Genomic DNA, 19,576 nt, shown 5'->3' with positions numbered 1-19,576 from the left:
CTTCGCAAGTTGAATTCCACATCTTTGGTTTTAATGCGGTAGAATCAGTGCTTCCAGCCACGCCACTTGGATGGCTTGTGCATAACTACCAAGTAATCTTTGTGGGTATTCAAAACTAGTCATTCGTCCGTCTCTGCATCCAGCTGCACCATAGAGTGCATCTCGCAGAAGACCGAGACGTCAGGGGTCATGCCTTGCCTAAGGCACGTCACCAAGTAGCCGAATATGTTTACCCAGCTGTTCGGCACCAGCTGAAAAATGGCAATATTATATTCGTCTAGTAGATTCTGGACAAACGGATGTGACGGGAAACGGAGTCCCACCTCCAAGGCCGCTAGGTAAACACTGAAACATTTCCTCCTTTGTGACTTGCCTTCCCAGGCAGCCACCAAGTATGAACGCCTTGGGGCCACTATGTGGTAACCCCTTTCAAGTTTGAGGAATTCCTTTAACTCCTTGAATTTATTGTTCAGAAAGCCTGGAACCACATTGCCGACAATACAGGCGTATGGGTCTTTGAAATTTATGGCATTGGGCTCCTCGGCCACTTGATCAGCGTCCAGATTCTCAGCTTCTTGCTCAGCCGCTTGAGGTTCCGGGGCCCTAACCGAACCAAACTCTGAAGACAGCACCGTGTCCAGAGTAGCGGCCTCGGCCGAACTCCCCCCTGGAGCCTTGGCCGACCTTAGTAACAACGGTGCCCCTCAGGCACCAAGGGTCTTTTTCCCTTATCTTTCTTCTCTCCTTCAGCGGCAGCCTGATTTCCAGAAGTAGGGGCGTTGCGAGGGGTCAAGTCAAACGGTTCAGAGATATGGATCCCAGTGCGTGGCCTGGCCGATCTAATATTTTGTGTTGAGGGTTGTTGGGGATTTTGGTCGGATGACCCCCCCTCGGCCAGACCTTGCGTCCGCTTGAGATGTGGAAGGATGCCTCTCAGAAGATAGCAGTTCGGACGGCATCAGGACCGAGCTGGTGTATTGTGAAAGGCATTGTAACGGATTTTGTCTGGAAGCCACAATTTCTCCTCCCCTAGTCCGTTTAGAAGAAGACTGGGAAGTTGTACTTTGCTGGACTTGTTGCCCGAATAAGGAGGTAGTTACCTCCACTACTGAACATGCACTACCACTGAATGTAGCGTTCGTATTCTCCCTGTCTGTATTATCGAGATTACAGGGGACTAGAGGGTCGACCATACTGTTGTCCAAGTTTCTTTCGGCATTACGCTCGTACGTTTGTCTCGTACGCGCCATGTTCGACTGTAGGGATATAGAACAATAGGTGGGGGTGAGTTGGTACGCACAAAAAAAGAACCCACTCCAAAGAGAGGAAGAGTCGGCTTCGTCCACTCTAGATTCCTCAAGCGAACGACCGACCTCATAAGGAGAAACAGACGAATTCGAGTGTTGTGTCAATTCGTGTTTAAAAATAAAAGCAAGAATGGAAAAGGAAAAAATAAAAAGAAGCAGATGGTTACCTCTGTACGAGTAGAAAACTTGAGGAACTTTGAAAATCTTGATAAAGTGACCGGCAAATTCAAGAAACTCAAACGGAAAACTTAAGTTCACGGCGGAGCTCTCGAAGATTTGGGAGGAAAAGTCACTTTCTCTCTCTAAAAACTCCAACTTCTCTCTAGAAAACACAAAATCCAAAGTGTTTTTATGAATTCAAACAAGTTCTATTTATAGGTAAAATTTATGGGGGCAAAATGGTAAAATTACCTTTCCGGCCTAGAAGCTCAAACAGCTCGTTTTGAAAAACCTAACCTAGAAGCTCAAACGGTTAATTAAACCGTTCCGTTAATAAATACGGGGAAGATGTATGGTTACTTAAACATCACGTCAAAATAGACGGCTAAATCAGCGAATCCGAACCGTTACTCTGGAAAATGCAAAGGACAGATTTCTCACCTGATTACAAGTGTAACACCCCGACCCCTAACAAATTAGGAGAGGCATATTGTCACGAAATGCGCATCAAGGGCTAACAATTATCCCCACAGACCAACATAAGCCCTTCCGGCGCATTTTGTCCTCACTCATGCGCACCTTGGGAAAACTTCCCAGGAGGTCACCCATCCCAAGACTACTCCCAGCCAAGCACGCTTAACTGAGAACTATCTTAGCATATGAGCTCCCTAAAGTGAAGATGCATCTTGTTAGTATGAATAGTATATTAAACCCCTTTAAAGCAATCATGAGGGGTATTACAACAGGTGGCACCCCTCGTCCGTCTAATTTCAAGACTTAAGATCAAAGGTGAAATCAGGCAGACGGCTCAAGGCAATTAGCCCAAATGATCTTTCCCAAAACCAGGCGGACAGTATAGTCTGCCCCTTTCAACAAACAGCCCAATACTTGAACATGCTTGGACAAGTGAAAATCAGATGAGGAGGCCCATATGGTACGAGCCACCCCCTCTGAGGGGCAAATGTTTAAGGTCGTCCCCAAAGGCGTCATGACGACGCCCCCAAAGGACACGTGTCCTACTCTAATTGAGCCGCCAATCAGATCACTCCTTTTTAGGGCACCAAAACTAGAGTGCACACATTCCAACCCCTATAAATACCCCATCATTTATGATAGAAGGGGTGGATAGAGACACATCATTTATTGCATAAGCAAATTGCTCTAACTTCTCTCTACTTTCTCTCTCTAAAATACTTTCGTTTTCCGATCACTAACTTGATCTTCAAAGGCGAATATTCCGTTAAACGGAATATTTGTTGTTTTACAGGTGTCTGCGGCTGTCCATGTAACACCCTAGAAATTCCTTTCCTTTAAAATACCTGTTTTGCCCTTTTAAAATACGAAATAGGAAAATCTAAGACATTACCGCCACCGTGAAAACTGCTAAGGCAAATATCAAAGACACACACACACAGCGGAAGACTATCTTTAAAACCATTCAAAACAAGTCAACTTAAAAAGTCAAACTACAACTTAGAACCATTGTAGGCCCTTAAAACCAAACAATACTGAAAACCTTTATGTTAGTCTCATGAGCATAATACAATAAATAATATTTAAAGCAGATAAAATACATCATATTCCTATGAGAACTAAGCATGAGTCGCTCTTCACTCAAGCCCATCATGAAAATGCTTCATCACCTGAAAATCTTCTCTTTACTTGTCCCCACTACTCGCCATTAAAAATGGGTCGTCGTAGGGCCAAGGTAAAGACAAGGCCAAACAAACATACAACACACAATCAGCAATGCTGAGTACATAAGCGTAATAAAAACACACTAACATGCTTTCATCTTATCATCACACAACTTATCTTGTTGCACCTGTTTACGGGCATACAACATACCAAACGACCAACCAATAAATAAATAAGTTGCTTATTTAATTTGATTACGCATCGAACGGGTCCGCCAAAAATCCTTGCCTCAAATAAATTGAGGTAAACTACACCGGGAGCTAATCGGGTAGGCAAATGTCACATAAAAGTGACTTGATGTCCTGCGCATAAAATAAATAAAAAGGAAAATACAGCGTCCTGTACTCCCAGTAGAAGACATGGTTAAATATAAAACCTCATAACTCCCCCCATATGTTCATACTCAAGCTATATACTTCCAAGAGTTTTGGTGCGTAATCTCTTTCAGTTTACGTTGTTTAAATATTATTATACTTGGATGACTCTCAAGCCATAACACAATCAAACATTAAACTTCATTCAAGCAATCAAACATACCAATTTTAATTCTTGAATAATTAGTGACCACATAAATTTATCCTATCCCTCAGTGTTAGAAACACCTTAAGTGCATATAGGCACCGCAATATAATTTATTCCTGTGCACTAAGACACTTAATAGCTCAATTCTCATGCTTAAAGTATCAATAAAAAATATATGAACCATAATAAAATTTCATTTTCATATTCCAAACCAAATTAAACATTTAGTTTAATTAAACATGCTATCTATCATGCCAACAATAAAAGTGTGGTTCATAATCAACATGTCAACATAATTAATTCCAATCACCAATTTATCATAAATAATTAATACATCGCAAATCATTACCAACATCAATCCAATCAACAAATTCCAACAAACACCTATCATGATACTACTTGGAATTAATTAAACAAAGCCTAGCATGCTTCTACATATTCAAATAATTACCATGTATGCGAATGTACCTTGAATATGATCTCAAAATCGCCATGACTAAATAAAATCACTCACTTGGAAGTCTCCTACAAACCAAAATTACAAAGAGGCATTAAAACCTATTCCACACAAATTTCAAGCATATATACACTCTTTAAATCACTCATAAACCCTCTAAAACAAGCTGAAATTTAATTTAAAACCCTTACTTTTATTCCCAATTAATGGGTAATTAAAAATCCTTTTGAGAAACATAATAATAACTTATATATAAAAATACTAGCTTTATTAAACCATCTAAAATTGCTGTAATTGTGTTTTAAAACACTTATTTCAATAATTTAAATCACCCATAAACAATTTCCATCAATAGACATAAACTTAGATACCTAAGGTTTATAATTTGGGGCTTTTTAATTCAAAACCAAATCTAAAAATTTATATACATTATACTTAAAATCAAACATCATAAAAATCATCACAAAACCCAAATACAATAATTAGATTAAGGGTGGATTGAATTAAAAATCAAAAGAAGGATTTTTTTTATATATACAAACACACACACGCACAAGGGGAAGAAAGGGGGGGTGGATGGCGCCACCTCCTACGGCTGCTGCTGCTGCCGGCCCTGTGCTGGCGGCGGCGGCCAACTATGGTGGTGGTGGCAGCCGGCCACCGTGAGGTGTGTATGGTGGTGGTGTGTGAAAAACATTAAAATTAAAATAAAAGGGGAAAGGGGAAAAATTAAGAGAAAAAGAGAAAAATAAGAGGAGAGAGAAAGCGGGTTACCTTTGGGTATTCTCCACCTTGGGCAAAGTTTAATTTGCCCATGTGATGGGTATTTATACTCTCTTTTCTAAAACCCTCCTAAACTTATATTCCCTTTTTACCCTTAATGATCGTTTTCCTAGTCAAACTAGTATTTTGGCTTTCTTTAAAACTCTTTAAAATTTACTTTCATAAAATAATATGCCCCAATATTTCCAAATCATGAAATAAAATATTTTCAAGATTATTAAATAATTAAAAATAAACTTTTAATTAAAATAATTCTTTTTAAATTAATGAAACATCATAAGTAATTCATTTCGAATTATTTAAATACTTTAAGAAATAGTTATTTAAATTAAAATGCGTATAAAAATACGGGGTATTACAATCTACCCCCCTTAAAAGAAGTTTCATCCCGAAACATGGGTAACAAAATTCAAACTTTTTTACTCACTTTGTATAATATTGTTGTACTCTTTTGTCATATTTTTCCCTTTGATGTCTCTTTGTAATCAAAATTACTCGAAATAACCTTCAAAAATGTGCAAAAAGCACAAAAATAATTTAAAATATAGGGAAAAAGCTCGAAATTCTACTGCATTCTACCCCCCTTAAAGAAAATGAGGTACGTCCCCGTAACTCACCATACCTTAAATAACTCAGGATATATCATCTCATCCTCGGCTTCCCAAGTTGCTTCTACATACTCTTGGTTAGACCATAGCACTTTAATAATCTTAACTTCCTTATTGCGTGTACTACGCACTTTACTGTCAAGGATCTTGACAGGTCTTTCCTCATAAGTTAAGCTTTGATCGAACTCCATGGTCTCGGGTTGTAGCACATGTGACTTATCAGGGATATACCTTCTTAACTGAGATACATGAAATACTTCATGCACTTTACTTAGCTCCATAGGTAAGGCCAACCTATAAGCCACTTTGCCTATCCTTTGCAATACTTCATATGAACCAATATACTTTGGGATAAGCTTTCCTTTATTTCCAAATCTCATTACACCTTTCATTGGTGACACCTTTAACAATACTTTGCCACCGACCTCAAATTCCTCCTCTCTACGCTTCAAGTCCGCGTAGCTCTTTTGGCGATCTTGCGGCGCTTGAATCTCCCTTACCTTCTTAGCTGTAACCTCGATCATTTGAGGCCCTAAAATCATTGTTTCACTTATGTCATTACAAGAGATCGGACTGCGACACTTCCTTCCATATAATGCCTTAAATGGAGCTATGCCAATACTTTCATGGTAGCTATTATTATAGGAAAATTCAATTAAGTCCAAGCTATCTTCCCATCCTCCTTGGAAATATATAACACAAGCCCTCAACATGTCTTCCAAGGTTTGAATGGTTCTCTCAGTTTGCGCATCTGTGAAAGGGTGAAACGTTGTACTCATCTTAAGTGTTGTACCAAAGTTTTCCTACACACTTCGAGAACCTTAAAAGAAAACTAGAATCTCTGTGCAGACACGATATCTTTTGGAACTCCATGTAATCTCACCACATTTTTTATGGAAGCTTTTGCAAGTTGCTCCATCTTCTAGGTCTCCTTCATTAGTATAAACACTGCAGATTTTGTAAGTCTATCCACCACTACCCAAATGGTGTCATTTCCACTCTTTGACTTTGGGAGGCAAGTCACAAAGTCCATTGAAATATAATCCCATTTCCATCCAGTAATTTCCAAGGATTGCACTGTTCCTTGCGGTCTTTTAAGTTCTATCTTCACTTTCTAACAAGTTAGACACTTTGCCACAAATTCCGCAACCTCATTCTTCATTCTGGGCCACCAATATATCTTTTTCAGGTCTTTATATATCTTGTCCCCTCTTGGGTCTATTGAATACGGTATATTGTGGCCTTCTTCCATGAACTTCCTCTTTACCTCTTCACATTTTTGTGGTACACACCAATGACCCTTGTACCTTAAACTCCCATCTTCGTGAATTTTGAAATCCGTAGCTTTTCCTTGCTTTATTTTCTCACGAATCCAATCCAACTTTACATCTCCTACTTGATTTTCCCTTATCTCATCAAATATTGTTGGTTGAATACTTAGGTTCGCAAGTATGCATGTTGGCACTCCCCATTCTACCACTTATAGATTCATTTTCCTCATTTCTCTACATAACTCATCAGCCACTATCAAAGTATTAAGTCCATGGCTGGTTTTACGACTTAGAGCATCTACGACTACATTTTCTTTCCCCTCATGATATTGTATGTCTAAGTCATAATCCGTCGTATATTCTAACCATCTCCTTTGGCGTGACTTTAAATCCCTTTGAGTGAAAATGTATTTTAAACTCTTATGGTCTGAATAAATCCTATATCTTACTCCATACAAGTACTGCCTCTAAATCTTTAGCGCAAAAATGATTGTAGCTAGTTCTAAGTCATGAGTAAGGTAATTTACTTCATAAGTCTTTAATTGTCTTGATGCATACGCAATCACCTTCCCATTTTGCATAAGTACACATCCTAAACTATTCTTGGATGCGTCACTATATACATTATAAATTCCACTATCGTCTGGTAGTGTAAGCATTAGCGCTGTGATTAGATTTTGTTTCAAGAGTTGGAATGCTTTCTCACACTTGTCATCCCACTCAAAGTTCCTGTCCTTCTTCATTAGAGAGGTCATAGGTTTAGCAACCTTCGAGAAATCTTTCACAAAACTCCTATAATACCCTGCTAAACCTAAGAAACTCCTAACGTCAGACACTGTTTTTTATGTAGGCCAACCTTTCACTGCCTCAATCTTTGCTGGATCTACTTCTACCCCATCTTTGGACACAAAATGACCTAGAAACGCCACTTTCTCTAACCAAAACTCACACTTAGAGAACTTTGCGTAAAGCTTGTTTTCCTTTAGTGTTTGCAGAATTGCCCTTAAATGTTCTACATGTTCTTCTTTACTCTTCGAATACACCAGTATATCATCTATGAACACTACCACAAACTTGTCCATAAATGGTTAAAACACCCTATTCATCAAGTCCATAAAGATTGCTGGAGCATTCGTCAATCCAAAAGGCATTACTGTGAACTCATAATGTCCATACCTTGTTCTAAATGCAATCTTGGGAATATCTTCATCAGCAATCCTAAGTTGATGGTAACCAGACCTTAAATCAATCTTAGAAAACACAGTTGCGCCTCTCAACTAGTCAAATAGGTCATCAATCCTTGGTAATGGGTACTTGTTCTTTATGGTGACCTTATTTAACTCCCTATAGTCAATACATAACCTCATACTTCTATCTTTCTTCTTCACAAACAATATTGTCCCTCCCCAAGGTGATGCACTTGGTCTTATGTATGCCTTTTGTAATAAATCCTGTAATTGCTCCTTTAACTCACTCATCTCTGCGGGTGCCATTTGATATGGTGCCTTAGAAATTGGTGTTGTTACTGGAACTAGCTCTATTGTGAAATCAATTGCTCTTTTGGGTGGCATTCCAGGAATCTCTTCTAGAAACACATCCAGAAACTCATTTACAACTTCTATATCTTCAGGCTTAGTTGTCTCTTCATTTTCCATATTCCTCACACTACAAAAATACACTGGATGCCCCTTCTTGATATACTTTGCCAATTTTAACACACATATGATCCTTGGGCACTTGGTTTCACCATGCATCCAATATGTCACTAACTCATTATTAGTTGTAGTCATTTTTACTTCCTGTGATCGACAACTAATCTCTACGCTGAACTTGCTCAACCAATCCATTCCCAAAATGATATCAAAGTCACTCAACCCAAACTCGATGAGTTCTGATAGGAACACTTTTCCTTTGATTTCTAAAGGTACATCTTTCAAGGTCTTGTTACACTTTACTACCCCACCCGTAGGAATAACTATAGGAAAATCTACTTCATCTACGGTTTTCAAACATTTTAATAGTTTTGAAACAATGGCCTTTGAAATGAAAGAAAAAGTTGCATTAGAATCAAACAAGACTTTAACAGGAATAGAGTTAATTAAAAAGGTACCAGTGATGACATATTTCATGGAATCAGCCTCATGCCTACTCATCACATTCAATTTCCTTGCAGCTTCACTCTTCACCTGATTTCCTTCATTATTATTGTTGTTGCCCTTCGCTCCATTATGTTGTACCCCCTTGTTTCTTGAATAGTTGTTGCTTCCCTGAAAGTTTCTCTAAGCACCTCCTTAATTATTTCCCTGCTTGTTTCAATTGGGATCCTTGGAGAAACATTCATACTACCTGTGTCCTAACTTGTTGCAAGCACGACAGGTAGCCAAATTTCCATCACAATCTTTACCAGGGTGATCATTCTTACACCTCTTGCAGTAGAAATGCCTTGCTCCCCTGTTATTTCCTTAGGTAAAGTTCTTAGCTCCACCATTAAAGTTTCGTCCTCCGTGACGATTGTTGCCTTGGAAATTATTGCTATTGTGGAAGTTGTTGTTATTATGGTGGTACTTTTGCTTTTTGAAGTTGTTTTGGTTACCTAGCGGGTTTCCAGAGTTCTGTCCCACCTCTTTTCTCTTTTCCTTTCCTTCCACATCAGCTATCTCTTTCCTCTTCTTTAATGCTAAGACATATAGGTGTGCAGCTCTCCCATACACTTCATCTAAGGTTTCAAATACTTGCCCACATAGCTTAAACTGCAAATTAGTAGTCAGTCCACTCTCAAACTTCCTAGCCTTAGACTTTTCTGTAGAGACAGACTCTTTAACAAATCATGACAGCTCAATAAACTTGGTGTAGTATTCAGTGACTGACATATTCCCCATTACAAGGTTAGAAAATTCTTCAGCTTTTTTGTTTCTGTAAGAAGCTAGGGTAAAACTTGTCCCTAACTTTCTCTTGAAACATAGTCCAGTTAAATCCAGGTAGTGACTTAATGGTAGCTTCATTTTGCTGCCACCAAAGGTTAGCTTCACCCTTGAGGTAATAGGTAGCACAGCCTACTTTTGAAGTTTCCGGACACCCTACTGCCCCAAACAGTTTCTCAAACTCCCTCAACCAGTTTTCCAGTACAGTTGGATCAGGCTCTCCTTGATAGGTTGGTGGCTTGCTCTACGCCACCTTCTTAAATATCTCTCCCTTAGCATCTACAGTATTGGTTGAGTTTCTTGCTAATTGTTGGGCAACAGCTGCCAACTGCCTCACAACTTCACTCAGCTCTCCTCCACCGTTGTTGTTACCACTCCCTCCTGCCATCTTTCTTCACCTGAATTAAAACAAAGGGGTCTTCATTCTCTCAACTTAGACACCCATCTAACTAGTTAATACCCTTGAAGCATACACATTAAATTTTAAGCTAATAAATTGGGATTACGAAAGTTAAAGTTCCCAAAATTTGCAGCTTTGTCTACCCAATATTGATTGCTAACCAACCACACATTTAATGAAGCATCACATTAATAAATAAAAATAATTCCCATGGATTCCCAGAGTTTAGAAATGCATTATTGGAATATTTGTGAGTAAGAAATGGCTTCTTGGAGTAGTGATACGAAATGAATGATTTGGGAATGAAATGAATGATTTGTCAATAAAATGAATTAATTGATAAGGAAATAAATGAAATTTTATTGCTGAGTAAGAAAATGAATGAAATACTGAGATAAAATGAGTTTAAATAACTTATGCAACTTCATAAGTTTACTAACTCACTGTGGACATGCCATTTATTGCTTCACTAAAACTGGAATAATTAAAATGCGGAAACGAATCTAAGAATCCTAAAAGAAATGATACTACAAAAATCTAGTCCTTTCGAACATCATCTTTCTTGTAGGTAGATTGTTTGTAGCTTCCAGGATCGAATTCAGGATCATCTTCTTCCTCCATTGGTTCAGGTGACTCTGGTTCTTGCTCTACTTAGACAAACTCTTCATTTTCCTCATCGTCAGATGAAACATCAATTATAATTGGAGTTGGAGGTGGATTTGGATTTGGAATCTCCATAATGGAACTATCAATAGTATGGTTACTCTCATCCATCATCTCTCCTTCTTCCTGCCCTCCATCTGACCCTGCTTGATTACCCTGAGTGGGAGAACTTCCTGACTTATGACTAGTGGAAGGGGAATTATTCCCTGACGGATTATCATAGTAGTAGTTGGGATATGGAATGTGTAAGTGCTGACAATGATCTTTCTAAACTCTAACGAGGTAAGAAATCAAGTATCTGTAGTCAGGGTACCACTGTCCATAGAAATTTTTATATTTAAAGTAGTTTGGGACGTCCCCTGGTAAATAGAAATCAGAGACCTTTGATTTAACAGCAAGATATGGGGGTTCTTCTGGAAGACAGTGAATAATCATAGCAGAAACACAATCAGGAAGATCATAGTGCTTGTCTCCTAAGACATCGCTCATGTGGGAATAATAGAATTGGATTTTCTTGACATAGTCAAACAGATGTTCATTGTTTTTCTTAACTAGAGTACCAATTTGGGAAAGTTGGCTAGGAAGAATCGGCATCTTCTAAAGGAAAAGGCTTAGAAAAGAATTTCCTTCCCAAAGAAAATAAAAACAATCCAATTCTTGCATGAGTTAGGTTCAATGTTCAATCAAACAATTTCACTATTTCTAATCATATAATCACATGCTTTCAATTAATCAATCCACATAATCAAACATCACAACCTAAAATATTAATGCATACAAGAACATGATTATTTCTAACTTATATGCCCAAATTCTTTCCTACCTAACTCACCAACATGCTTTTAAAAGCTTTTAACACATAATACTTACCCCAATCCTTTCTTTCCTGCAAAATGAACAAACTAAAAATACTTTTGACTCTTTTAAAATTAATTTTCGAAAATAAGCCCCGAAAAATGCCCAAATTTCGGCCAAATTAAAAAAATTCGGACACCCCAACTAAATAATAAAAAAAATATTCGGATGTCCTAAACTAAAAAGAAAAAAAAATCGGAGTTTTCAAAATAAAAAAAAAAAAAATCGGACCTTTTTTAAAAAAAAAAATTAATGAATAAATTTTCCGATTTCCAAAAATTAAAATAAGTGAAAATAACCCTCTTTTAAAATAACTTAATTAAATAAGCACTTGGCCAAGTTTAAAACACGTTTTTGGCTTTAATGGTAATAAAAATCTCAACCTAAGCTCCTAGATATCACTATGTAACACCCTAGAAATTCCTTTCCGTTAAAATACCTATTTTGCCCTTTTAAAATTCGAAATAGGAAAATCTAAGACATAACCGCCACCGTGAAAACGGCTAAGGCAAATATCAAAGACACACACACAACGGAAGACTAACTTTAAAACCATTCAAAACAAATCAACTTAAAAAGTCAAACCCAACGAAAGTAAAGTCAAACAAAGTCAAACTACAACTTGGAACCATTGTAGACCCTTAAAACCAAACAATAATGAAAACCTTTGCGTTAGTCTCATGAGCATCATAAAATAAATAATATTTAAAGCAGATAAAACACATCATATTCCAATGAGAACTAAGCATGAATCGCTATTCACTCAAGCCCATCATGAAAATGTTTTATCACCTGAAAAGCTTCTCTTACTTGTCCCCACTACTCGCCATTAGAAATAAGTCATCATAGGGCCAAGGTAAAGACAAGGCCAAACAAACATATAACACACAATCAACAATGTTGAGTACATAAGTGTAATAAAAACACACTAACATGCTTTCATCCTATCATCACACAACTTACCTTGTTGCACCTGTTTACGGGCATACAACATACCAAACGACCAACCAATAAATAAATAAATAAATTGCTTATTTAATTTGATTACACATCGAACAGGTTTTGCTTGTCCCAAAGCAAAGAGCTCAACAATGAACAAATAAAACATACTTCACCCCGAAAATCAATTAAAACCAAGCATAACTAATTCAAGGAAAATCCAACAAATATGCATCAAAGTCAACCAATCAAATCCATCCAACTACTCATCCTTCCTAACAATTGTCAGAGCAAACCACAAGCGTATATGGAATTCAAGACTAGTGCTCACGCACTCTTCACTTTTTATGTGACGAGTAAAAGATGTACTCGATCGCTCTCCATCCAACCCCTTTAATTTGAACAATGCCCTCCCAAACTCACAACACTCGTGTGTTTAAGAAAACAAGCACTCAACCTAGTAGTTGACTTGGAATATATCAAATCATTCTTTGCATTGATAAACAACTAATTTCACATCCATACAACTCTACGCACAAAGGTCAAAAGGTCTTCAAAGCTTGTAATGTAAAGATAGGGTAAAGGTAGAATAAATTTGGGAAAATGTGAGAGTAAAGCCATGCTTTAGGGAGCCAATCCTAATAAACCACGGGCAAATATAAATAATGACCAATCATCTCCAACACAACTCAACTCAACCAAATATTCACCAAACAACCAATTATATCAACAATTCCCAAGTCTTACAATCTCGCTCATAAAAATATAATAATTAAGAACTTGAGCGAATCAAACAAACTTTTGAACTCTTTAATCCTCGATTTCTTTTTCTCATTGAAACTCAAAAATTCTTGTTCTTTTGAACAACCTTCTCTTAGAATATTTTAACATTGAACAATTTTTTTCTTTTTTGCTCTTTTTTTTTCTTTTTTTTTTAAGTTTACTTACTTTTCTTTTCATTCTTTTTTTTTCCAACATGATGCTTTATTTTTCAAGAGAATTAATCTTTCAACAATCATCAAAATAAACCACAATCAAGAACAAACAACTTCTCAACACCACCCAACAAATAGTAAGCACACTACAAACACCCTCACCTCACTCACTAATAGCTCCCCCAAGCCAAGCCTGGGACTAGTAACTAATGGGGCAAAATTAGCTTGTAATGTGGCTAATAAACAATAAAAAGTCAAGGCAACATCATGGGTAGCAAGAAGGGAACAAATGTATCTAAAACCATCTGAAGGCCACCTAAGAGAACAAATGTCTTCGTCCTCCTCAATATGCATAATAGGGAGCCATAAAGACATTACTCAAAGTTGCAAGGGAACAAACCATTCATGTATGAGGCACAGGGAAGCATGATTTATCATTCATTGGATCGTATTTTTGTATTTTTTCAATATTCTCAAAGTAATAAACCTAACTAGAAAACAATAAATAATAAACACACCAAAAAAAATAAAAATAAAAGGGAAAGAAAGAGTACCTATATATACAAGGAATCCCCCCCAAGCTAAATCAGACAATGTCCTCATTGACTTAAAGGGAAGGTAGTAATCCAAGTGACTACCCCTCGTCATCAAACTCGTAGCCACCACATCCCAAGCATCACAATTCATCACTTTGGTACAATTCTGGACAAAAAAGAAATAAAGTGTTAGTAGGAAAAGAGGCAAAAACGAGTCAGGTTCACTATTTCGCTCATAACTTGTTTTATATAAATGATAATGCAGTGATTCCAATTGCATTGGAAAGCAGACTTGAAGAGCTTTCCAACGAAAGGTCACACGCAAATTTTCATTAAGAAACGCAAAAGATATGGCGTCTTGAAGTTTCCTAGTTTTGTTGTCCCGCTCCCGCGCCCGATCGGGTGCCATCTTGCCCGGTCGGGCGAAATTGACTCTTTTTTCGATCTTTGTTCTCACGCTCGATCTGGCGAATGTTCGCCCGGTTGGGCGAATTTTGGTCACATACGGACTTCCTCTCGCGCCCAGTCGGGCGGGTGCTCGCCCGGTCGGGCGCGCCTCCAAGTTACGAACATGTGGTTTCTTGCTACTCGTTGTTCGAGATTTCTCTTTGGCCTTGAATTTCTTCGTATTTTTGCTTGATTGAGCAAATGCCACCCGATTGGGTGAGACTTTCACTACGGGCTCGATTTTTGCAACTTGCTCATTTTTCTCCACTTGATCATCTTCAAACCCAAGCCCTGCACAATTTAAAGCTCTTTCTACAGCATCCACTTCATCTTTCCATGTAGTAGATTTTCCCGCGGAAGATGTAACACAAAATACCGCCTCCAAGGGATCTCTAATGAGAACTTGGGGCTTATTAGAAAAATTATTTACATCAACCACACCAATACTAAAGCACTTTTCCTCTAACATGGGGCTTTTAGGGATATTATTTAGATTAAAAGTAATGTTATCATCCCCTACACATAATGTAAGTTTACCACTTTTCACATCTATTATTGCCCCTGCAGTATGAAGGAATGGTCTACCCAAAATAATCGGAATTTGCAAATCTTCCTCCATATCAAGAACAACAAAATCAACAGGTATATAAAATTTACCTACTCTAACAGGAACATCCTCTAAAACACCTAAAGGGTATTTAACAGAACGATCGGCCATTTGCAGAGTAATATTGGTAGCTTTTAATTTACCCATATTTAAGTTAGAGCTCACATATAATGGCATAACACTTACATTAGCACCCAAATCACATAAAGCTTTATCAATTATCAGATTACCAATATGACATGGAATAGAAAAACTACCCGGATCTTTTAGTTTAGGCGGAGATTTATTCTGTAATATAGCACTACATTCTGCAGTAAAAGCAACTGTCTTTACCTCACTAATAGATTTTTTTCTGGTAAAAATTTCAAATTTAGAATATGCAGGAACTTGAGTAATTAATTATGTGAAAGGAACCGTTACCTACAAATTTTTGACAACCTCCAAAAACTTACCAAACTGCTTATCTAACTTACTCTTAAGATGTCTATTTGGGAATGAAAGTTTGATAGCAGGATTCTGCACATCTCTGATCTTCTCTTGAATTTTACCCTGCAATTTATTTTCAGAAGAGTTAGTTTTATTCAGGGGCCCTGCAGGGCTAGTAACAACAATATTTGGTAAAACAGAATCAGGATTAGCAATTTTTGTAATGATAGGTTCATCATCTTTGGGCATAGAAGGCCCATCGTATTTTGAACCACTTCTTAGAGTAATTGCATTCACGTGATCTGTAGGTTGCACTGGCTGGGATGGTAGGGCTCCCTGCTGGCGAGTTTGCAGAGTAGAGGAAAGTTGCGCAATTTGATTATCCATGATTTTATTATGTGCTAGGATCAAGTCAATTTGCGCATCTTTACTCTGCATCTGTTTCTGCATATTAACTAACATCGTTTTGATTTCTGATAAGCCAGAATCAGAAGTAGGAGTAACAATCTGTTGTGGTCTCTGATGTGGAGGTTGGTAGTACCTCTGTTGTGGTTGTTGTACCTGTGGTGGGGGGTTAAGCACATTCGTACCATTGTACGACATATTTTGGTTATTTTTCAACCCTGCATTGTAGGTGTTAGAGTATGGACTAATTTGCTTATAGGTCTGAAAAGCATTAATCTTCTCAAGCGAACTGGTACATTCCTGCGCCCAATGACCTACAAGACCACAATTTTCACAAATTATTGCAGAGTTAGTACCAATAGCAGAAACATTAGCAATGGAAGATGAATTAGAATTATTAATATTGTCTAGTTTTTGGCTAATAGAAGTCAATTGTGCTTGTAAAAAGGATATAGAATCGACTTGGTGTTTTTCCTTATTTGGAAATCCTCTGGGATTCCCATATTGGGAATTATGAATAGCCATCTCTTCAACAACATTGCTCGCTATATTCTCATCCAAATTCATAAATCTTCCGTTAGCTGCAGAGTCCAAAATCATTCTTGAATTATATCCAAGCCCGTTGTAGAAGGCTTGGATTATCTGCCACTGTTCTAGCCCGTGATGGGGGCATTCTCTCTGCAAATCTTTAAATCTTTCCCAAGCTTCATGTAAAGATTCATCCGCTTCTTGAGAAAAATTTTGGATCGAACTCCTTAACAAAGTTGTCCTCTCTGCAGGGTAGTATTTATTATAGAAATTCAACACAAGAGTTTCCCAGTCAGTAATACCAAGTGCAGTTCTATTCAATCCATTGTACCACAATTTATCTTTACCACATAAAGAAAAGGAAAAAAGAATCTCAGCTCCCTGATTTGATCCTGCGTGACCCCTGCTTGTCTAATAGTATTGCAATATTGACAAAAATCTAAAATATGAAGATTTGGATCTTCACCCTTAGCTCCGCTGAATTGCTTCCTTTCGATCATAGTAATAAACTGGGGTTTAATCTCGAATTGTACTCCCTCGAGATTAGGTGTAGGAGCAAGATGTGGAAAATCCGTCAGGGACGGCTGCGAATAATCGTTGAGCTTGCGAGGTGGTTGAGTCGTCATCTCTAATTCTGGTTCTGAAGAAACTTCTGTGTCACTAGAATAAGATGGGGGTTCCAAAGGTGTATTGCCCTCGAGGTAGCACGTACCTGTCTGAAAAGGTTCTTTTGTCTATGAAAAGAACGTTCGATTTTAGGATCGAATGGAATGTAACCTGATAGAGAACTCCTGGGCATAAACACAGAACTAAACAAACAAATATGAGAAATTGTACCAAAGAACTTGCGTTCTCTAAGACGAAAGAAAATAATCTAGACTACAGAAATAATCAGGAATAAAAATAAAATTGTTTTCCCCTGCAACGGCGCCAAAATTTTGACAGGCTAAAGTCGTATCACCTAATCAAAAGAATTACCTAAGTCCTCTAACTAAAGTAGATAAGAATGTAGGGTCGAATCCACAGGGAAACAAGTCTTCTATTCCTAAATAATTAATATAATTTAAACTATTAAGTAGCAAAATTATTTTTGTGAGAATTAAACTAAGGAAAATAAATAAACTAAAGCAATTTGAATAAGGAAGGAAATCAATGAATCAAAGCCTAGGGTATAGGTTCACCAATAAATAATATTACAGGGTAAAACACAACAATAAATTATCAATGCATCAATTAATCAGATCATAAAGCGCTTTTGCTACGTATTACAATCACAGAATTAATCTACCGGCATTAAATCGCATCTCTCAAATCTTGACTTAGCCATTTATAAATTAACCTGCCTATTGAAACTAAGCCTAAACATCAATTTTCATCTCTCGAATCTCGAATCAATATTGCATAACTCATACAACTAAACTAGGCCTAATCTAATTGCATAGCATTAAATCAATCAATAGGAAATCAACCAAAGCATTAACAATCAACAATAGTAAATTACCCCTTCATATTATTTATGGATCCCCACAGCCCTAGAAATAAAACTACTCACACATGTTTAAATCTAAACTAAGCAAAGCAAATAAACGAGACATAATTAATTAAGCAATTAATTACTGAAAATAAAAGGGGAAGAAATTGTTACCAAAATGAACGGAAATAATGAATTGCATAAAATTAAAAGTGTAGAGAGAGAAACAAGAGTATTAACCAAAAGCTTAAAACTAAAATCTGGAAATTAAGTAATGAAAGACGTCATCGTAACTAGCTTAACAAAACGTATTTATACTTAAGCACAAAAATCCTAAATAAAAACAAATAAAAATCGTCAAAATCCTCTTAAAAACATGCGCTCGGTCGGGCTGAGCTTCGCCCGGCCGGGCCCGCCTTTTTGGTGAGATGATCTTCACTCGCGCGCGATCGGGCGCGAGACAAGGAGAAGGGCTGTCTTTTTCTTCCTTCCTCGCCCGGCCGGGCGAGCCTTAGGGAGAGGCACCCACATGGTCGGGCGAGCACTCGGGCAAACATGGACTTTGATTGGGCCACTTTCTTGGCCCAATCCGGATTTTTTCGGGGCCTTGAAGCTCGGTCCATTGCCTCGAACTCTTCTTCTTTGCCGAGCCCTTATTCACCGGTTTGATGACTCTAACCGGTCTTGGGCTACGGAAAATGGTTATATGAATGCGCTCCTGCTCCGATCCTCGTAGTGGCTCAAATAAGTCCGGGAAAATGCTCCAAATCCGCAATTTCCTATAAAACAATACCAAAACTACGAAAACACTAGAAAACGTATATTAGTAATAAAAGTGGCTCTGTAGAGCCAAAAAATACTCCAAAATATGACCAACAGACGGGGGTAAATCACTATATAAAATAGATATATCAGGTTTCCCACCAAAAATCCTTGCCTCAAATAAATTGAGGTAAACTACACCGGGAGCTAACCGGGTAGGCAAATGTCACATAAAAATGACTGGACGTCCCGCACATAAAATAAATAAAAAAGGAAGATACAGCGTCCTGTACTCCCAGTAGAAATCATGGTTAAATATAAAACCCCATAACTCCTCCCAAATGTTCATACTCAAGGTATATACGTTCCAAGAGTTTTGGTGCGTAATCTCTTTCACTTTACATTGTTTACATATTATTATACTTGGTGATGACTCTCAAACCATAACACAATTAAACATTAAACTTCATTCAAGCAATCAAACATACCAATTTAATTCTTGAATAATTAGTGACCACATAAATTTAATTGTTGAACCCTCTTTTATCTACCTCGGTGTCAAAGACACCTTAAACGCATAATGCGCCGCAAATCTTATCCCTCGGTGTTAGAAACACCTTAAGTGCATATAGGCACCGCAATATAATTTATTCTTGTGCACTAAGACACTTAATAGCTCAATTCCCATGCTTAAAGCAACAATAAAAATTATATGAACCATAATAAAATTTCCTTTTCATATTCCAAACCAAATTAAACATTTAGTTTAATTAAACATGCTCTCTATTATGCCAACAATAAAAGTGTGGTTCATAATCAACATGCCAACATAATTAATTTCAATCACCAATTTATCATAAATAATTCATACATCGC

The sequence above is a fragment of the Chenopodium quinoa genome, unplaced genomic scaffold (genome assembly GCF_001683475.1).
Source record: "Chenopodium quinoa cultivar QQ74 unplaced genomic scaffold, ASM168347v1, whole genome shotgun sequence".
Classification (NCBI taxonomy): Eukaryota; Viridiplantae; Streptophyta; class Magnoliopsida; order Caryophyllales; family Amaranthaceae; genus Chenopodium; species Chenopodium quinoa.
Note: the sequence above shows the minus strand (reverse complement) of the source record.